Source organism: Leptonychotes weddellii, chromosome 3 (genome assembly GCF_054177405.1).
Source record: "Leptonychotes weddellii isolate Sample4059 chromosome 3, ASM5417740v2, whole genome shotgun sequence".
Classification (NCBI taxonomy): Eukaryota; Metazoa; Chordata; class Mammalia; order Carnivora; family Phocidae; genus Leptonychotes; species Leptonychotes weddellii.
In genome coordinates, this window is record NC_138371.1 from 151,350,711 (window position 1) to 151,357,930 (window position 7,220).

At 35.0% G+C, this 7,220-nt stretch overlaps 1 pseudogene; it reads right to left on the reverse strand.

Moving 5' to 3' along the window:
* Positions 1 to 241: 241 nt before the first annotated feature.
* LOC102739424 (large ribosomal subunit protein uL30 pseudogene) lies at positions 242 to 988 on the reverse strand (annotated as a pseudogene).
* Between the last annotated feature and the right edge of the window lie 6,232 nt (positions 989 to 7,220).

Sequence of the window (7,220 nt, forward strand, 5' to 3'; positions counted from 1 at the left end):
GAAATTCCAAAGTTTGTTTCCAAAACTGCTCATGTTTTACTTATAGCTATATCTCAAAAACAATTAAGCCCTTGAATGAGGTGAGCAGATCAGGGTGCTTTGGGGTTATGCATGGATAAGATAATCACTTCTATGATAAATGATTTGTCAGTCTTATTAATTTTATTTTTTACTTATTTATTTTTTCAATTTGAAAGTAGTCATTTATTAACTGACCAGATTACAAATCATGGTAGATAACTTAGTTCATCCTTCTAATAAGCTTACTGATCTGATCTTCCCTGTTGCCAGCATCATTTTTTACAAAATGGTGGTCTTTTTCTTCTTTCCCCCTCAAGAAGATAATCTGAAGGACCTAAGCAGTTGTTGGCTTCTTTGAAATGTTCTCCAACAGTATAGATCTCGTGAATCACATCCTCCATGGAGACGATGCCATGTTTACCAAGAGATTGAGAAATCAATGTGTTATCTATCAGGGCAATTGACTTCTTGTTGATTTTGCCAAACCACGCTTATAGATCAGTTCATTCATCAACTTCAGGTTTGGGTACCCCCATGCTATATATACTTCCACAATCCTTATTATGCTAATAGAAGCTTTGTTGAGCTTAACAAAGGTGCCATTGAAGATCTGGCAAAGGCAAAGAAGTTGCAACACCTTTCAAACCTTTAGGCTCACACCACTGAGACCTCTGATCCTGGTGACAAATGCCAATCTGGGTTCCCCAGGTACATAGAAGTTGCCAGCTTTTCTTGCCATCCCAGCCATTTGATCTCAGTTCTATACATCTGCCTATATTCCTTGTGGTAATGCTTAGGTTTTTCATAAATAATCGTCCTCCTTGCCATTCAAAGCACCTTTTGGGCAAACATCTTTCTAAGACTGTTGATCTTCAACTCTAAAAAATTCCTTTGCTTTTTCTTAAGGGTTTCTAGCACAGCAGGAACCTTCTTTTTCTTCTCTTCTGCACCCTCCATGGTTCCAGCCAGAAAAGACATCTTATTAAACTTATATTTAATCCCAAAGAAAGTTTCAAAGTTGAGAAATCTATTTTAATATGCAGGGATTACTTTCTACCAATAATTTTAACATTGGTGAAATTTATGTAACCAACAATTATTCTTTGGTGAAATTATATGGTTAGTAACAATATTAACTTTTTTCTCCATAAGTGTTCCTTCTAAATATTATCTTAAGTGTCTAAAACTTTGAATACAAATACAAATTCATTTTTATATTGACCCTGAGACTATTTTTTCTGTATACAGGAAGTGGAAAAAAAAAAAAAGAGAGCAAGAGAAGAGAGACACCTGGAAACAGCAGTTATCTTTAAAAATCATACTCTTTTAGACAAGCTGTTATAAAATAGTGGATTTTAGGATGGAAGCTGAACAATACTAAGTGAAGGAAAATTACAAAATGGCTACATGAATGGGGAAAGGAGTGGTGAGAAAAGAGGACAAAAGAAGAAAGCAGAGGACAAAAGAAAGCAAACACTTTCTCCACAAGGAGCACCTGACTGGGAAGGGAGATAAACACAAACCCAAAGGAATCCTAATTCCTGTTGATGACAATTTACATTTTTTTCCTTTTCCTCTATCTTCTCACATGTCCTCTATTTCACTATTTCTCTCTTTCTTTCCCCATATTACCTTAGTTTTCCCTTAGCTTCCTTCATTCATCATTTTGCTGATTCTTCATATTTCTGATGTTCTTTTAACCTCTGGAAAATATTCAAAGTAGGGGTAAATGAAGCTAGAAGCTATTTTATTTGTTTTATATTGCTAGAAAGGTGCAAGACACTTTGGGGCTTACAATTCTGAAGCACTTGAATTTACCTGGTAGGATACATTTTTGAATTGTTACTGGGTTTGATTTTCCTCTTTTTCTTCCTTTATTTTCCCTATTGCTTAGTCTTTTCGTACTTACGTTCAAGAAAAAGGTAGATAAAAACATGAGGCTTCATAGCACTGAACTTCACAGACCTCAAATTAGCCATTAAGCCACCTTACACACATGTACACACACACACAAATAATCCACCCCTAAATCACCTGTGCATATAAAATAAAAAACCTTAAATGAAGCATCTAACATTGCTTATTTTTATCTCTGTAGTAGAGCGAAGTTCATCGAGTTAAAGAAGAACAAGTAAATTTTATTCACATGCCTATTATTGATGGTGATCGATAAGACTTCAGATACCAGGTACTGCATCTCAGACTGATTACTATCCCTACAATGTGAGTACATTCTGTATGAGGAAATGGTTATGTTCCAATGGATAGATCAATGTATACAGAATATGTAACTCAGAACCAACTGATAAGATGAATTTTTTTTTTTAATTCTGAAAATACGGATCTGAAAAAGTACTAATAATGCTTGAAATGCATTAAAGAGTTACCAGTTACTTGTCAGAAGGAAACTTGCTAATGTATCTAAACTATGACTTGATGATTATATTCCTAGATATACACCCTAGAGAAATCCTTGCTCCTTATGCAACAAGAGACATGCATAATATTGTTCCAAGTATCAAAGTAGATAATATAATAAAACTAGGAAAACACTGCTTAACAAAATCATGGATAAATTGTGGAATATTACCAGAATGGAATATTAGGCACCAATTAAAATGAATGAACATAGCTACATGAATTAAATTAAGAAACATAATATTTGAGTCCCCAAAATAAGTAGTAGAATAATAAATATAGCATAAACCTTTAATATACATATAAAAGCTAGCTTAATGAAAATATATTATAAAAATATATTGAAATATATATTTATACTTATGTGTGTAGATATACATGTATATAATATATATGGTAATAATGGAAATAAATGGAAGGAAATGATGAGCAAAAAATTTAAGACCTTTAGAGAGCAAAACAAGGAACACCCTGTGGATTTCAAAGATAAGTTTGATTTTTAAAGCATGAATGTAGTCATTGAAAACTGAAACTCTTCTTAATAGTATTATTTTTAGTTGCCATATATATTTCATATATTTTACATGTATAAAATGTGAAAAATATTTAAAAATAAAAATTAAGTGGAAGTAAAAGAAGTGAAAACCCTTTTAAAATATATATATTAGTGAAAGTATTGATTTGATGCTTATGGAAGTAGAAGTTGGAATAATTTCTTCAAAAACAATTTTGCAGGGGTGCCTGGGTGGCTCAGTCATTAAGTGTCTACCTTCGGCTCAGGTCATGATCCCAGGATCCTGGGATTGAGCCCTGCATTGGGCTCCCTGCTCTGCGGGAAGCCTGTTCTCCCTCTCCCACTCCCCCTGCTTGTGTTCCCTCTTTCTCGATCTCTCTCTGTCTGTCAAATAAATAAATAAAATTTAAAAAAAAATTTGCAGCATGGATCAGAACATTTATTTTTTTTTAATTTTTTAAATTCAATTTAATTAACATACAGAGTATTATTAGTTTCAGAGGTAGAATTTAGAGATTCATCAGATGCATATAATACCCAGTGCTCATTCCATCAAGTGCTCTCCTTAATGCCCATCACCCAATTATCCCATCCCTCCACCCACCTCACCTCCAGCAACCTTCAGTTTGTTCCCTATAGTTAAGAGCTCTTATGGTTTGTCTGTTTCTCTTTTTTTTTTTTCTCTTCTCCTATGTTCATCACTTTTGTTTCTTAAATTCCACATATGAATGAAATCATATGATATTTGTCTTTTTCTGACTGACTTACGTTGTTTAGCTTAACACCCTCTAGGTCCACCCATGTCATTGCAAATGGCAAGATTTCATTCTCTTTGATGGCTGAGTAATATTCCATTGAATATAAGGACCACATCTTCTTTATCCATTCATCTGTCAATGGACATCTGGGCTCTTTCCACAGTTTGGCTATTGTGGACATTGCTGCTATAAACACTGGGGTACAGATGCCCCTTCAGATTAATACATTTGTATCTTTGGGGTAAATACCTAGTAGTGCAATTGCTGGGTTGTACAGTAGCTCTATTTTTAACTTCTTGAGGAACCTCCATACTGTTTTCCAGAGTGGCTACACCAGTGTGTATTCCTACCAAGGGTGTAAGAGGGTGCCCCTTTCTCCGCATCCTCGCCAATATCTGTTGTTTCCTGACTTGTTAATTTTAGCCATTCTGACTGGTGTGAAGTGGTATCTCATTGTGGTTTTAATTTGTATTTCCCTGATGCCAAGTGATGTGGAGCATTTTTTCATGTGTCTGTTGGCCATTTGTGTGTCTTCTTTGGAGAAATATCTATTCATGTCTCTGCCCATTTTTTCACTGGATTTTTTTGTTTTTTGGGTGTTGAGTTTGACTAGCCTTTTATCTATAAGACATTTGCAAATATCTTCTCCCATTCTACTGGTTGCCTTTTATTTTTATTGACTATTTCCTTTGTGGTTCAAAGGCTTTTTATCCTGATTAAGTCCCAATAGTTCATTTTTGCTCTTGTTTCCCTTGCCTCCAGAGATGTGTCTAGCAAAAAGTTGCTGCAGCTGAGGACACAGAGGTTGTTGCCTGTGTTCTCTTCTAGGATTTTGATGGATTCCTGTCTCACATTTAGGTCTTTCATCCATTTTGAGTTTATTCTGTGTATGGTGTAAGAAAATGGTCCAGTTTCATTTTTCTGCATGTGGCTGTCTAATTTTCCCAACCATTTGTGGAAGAGACTGTCTTTTTTTCCACTGGATATTCTTTCCTCCTTTGCCAAAGATTAGTTGACCATAGAGTTAAGGGTCCATTTCTGGGTTTTCTATTCTGTTCCAATGATCTATGAGTCTGTTTTAGTGCCAGTACCATACTGTCTTGATGATACCAGCTTCAAAATACAGCTTGAAGTCCGGAACTCTGATGCTTCCAGCTTTGGCTTTCTTTTTCAACCTTCCTCTTGCTATTCAGGATCTTTTCTGGTTTCAAATTTTAGGATTGTTTGTTCCAGCTCTGTGAAAAATGTTGATGGTATTTTGATAGGGATTGCACTGAATGTGTAAATTTCTTTGGGGTAGCATAGACATTTTAACAATATTTGTTCTTCCAATCCATGAGCATGGGATGTTTTTCCATTTCTTTGTGTCTTCCTCAATTTCTTTCATTAGTGTTCTACAGTTTTCAGAGTACAGATCCGTTATCTCTTTGGTTAGGTTTATTCCTGGATATCTTATGGCTTTTGGTACAATTTTACGTGGAATTGATTCCTAGAGTTCTCTTTCCTCTGCCTCATTGTTAGTGCACAGAAATGCAACTGACTTCTGTGCATTGATTTTATATCCTGGAAATTTGCTGAATTCCTCTATCAGTTCTAGCAATTTGGGGTGGAGTCTTTTGGGCTTTTTACACAGAGTGTCATGTCATCTGCAAAGAGTGAGAGTTTGATTTCTTCTTTGCCAATTTGGATGCCTTTTATTTCTTTTCGTTGTCTGACTGCTGAGGCAAGGACTTCCAGTACTATGTTGAACAACAGTGGTGAGGGCAGGCATCCCTGTCGTCTTTCTGACCTTAGGGGAAAGGCTCTCAGGTTTTCCCCATTGAGGATGATATTCTCTGTGGGTTTTTGTATATGGCTTTTATGATACTGAGGTATGTTCCTTCTATTCCTATATTGCAGAGTTTTTATCAAGAAAGGATGCTATATTTGGCAAAGGCTTTCTCTGCATCCATTGAGAGGATCATATGGTTCTTCTCCTTTCTTTTATTAATGTGGTGTAAACACATTGATTGATTTGCATATGTTGAACCACCCTCGCAGCCCAGGAATAAATCCCACGTGATCATGGTGAATAATCCTTTTAATGTACGGTTGGATCCTTTTAGGTAGGATCTTGGTGAGAATTTTTGCATCCATGTTCATCAGGGATATTAGTCTATAATTCTCATTTTTAATGGGATCTTTGTCTGGTTTGGGATCAAGATAATGCTGGCCTCATAGAATGAGTTTGGAAGTTTTCCTTCCATTTCTATTTCTTGAAACAGCTTCAGAAGAATAGGTATTAATTCTTCTTTAATGTTTGGTAGAATTCCACTTGGAGGCCATCTGGCCCTGGAATCTTGTTTGTTGGGAGATTTTTTATTATTGCTTCAATTTCTTTGCTGGTTATGGGTCTGTTCAGGTTTCCTATTTCTTCCTATCTCAGGTTTGGTAGTTTATAAGTTTCTAGGAAGGTATCCATTTCTTCCAGATTGCCTAATTTGTTGGCACATAATTGCTCATAATATTTTCTTAGAATTATTTGTATCTCCTTGGTGCTGGTTATGATTTCTCCTTTTTCATTCATGATTTTATTTATTTGGGTCCTTTTTCTTTTCTTCTTGATAAGTCTGGCTAGGGGCTTATTGAGTTTTTAATTCTTTCAAAAAAACAGCTCCTAGTTTTGTTGATCTGTTTTACTGTTTGTTTTTTTTATTTCTATATCATTGATTTCTGCTCTAATCTTTTTCTCTTCTCCTGCTTGGTTTAGGCTTTACTGGGGGTTCTTTCTCCACCTCCTTTAGGTGTAAGATTAGCTTGTGTATTTGAGACTCTTCTTATTGCTTGAGAAAGGCTTGTATTGCTATATACTTTGCTCTGAGACTAGCTTTGCTGCATCCCAAAGTTTCTGAACTGTTGTGTTTTCATTTTTATTTGTTTCCATGTACTTTTTATTTTATTTTATTTTATTTCCTGGTTGGCCCATTCATTAGTAGGATGCTTTTTAACCTCCATTTATTTGCGTTCTTTCCAAATTTTCTCTTGTGACTGAGTTCAAGTTTTAAAGCACTGTGGTCTGAAAATATGCAGGGAATAATCTCAGTCTTTTGGTACTGCTTGAGACCTGATTTGTGACCCAGTATGTGATCTATTCTGGAGAATGTTCCATGTGTACTTGAGAAGAATGTGTATTCTGTTGCTTTAGGATGGAATTCTCAAAATATTTTTGATCTCAAAATAGGAAAAGAAAACATATATACAAGAACACAATAATTACAATGAAAGGAAACCAAAAATTAAAAATATTTATATAACACACATATATATATAAATTAAAAAAATTAAAAAACTGAAAAAAAAGAAAATAGCTAAAAAAAAATAAAACTCAAGGACTAAAGAATAATTTAAAAAACCTGCAGATGGCCAAGAATACTCTATCCAGCTAGGCTGTCATTGAAAATTGAAGGAGAGATAAAAAGCTTCCAGGACAAACAAAAACCAAAGGAATTTGCAAACACAAAACCAGCCCC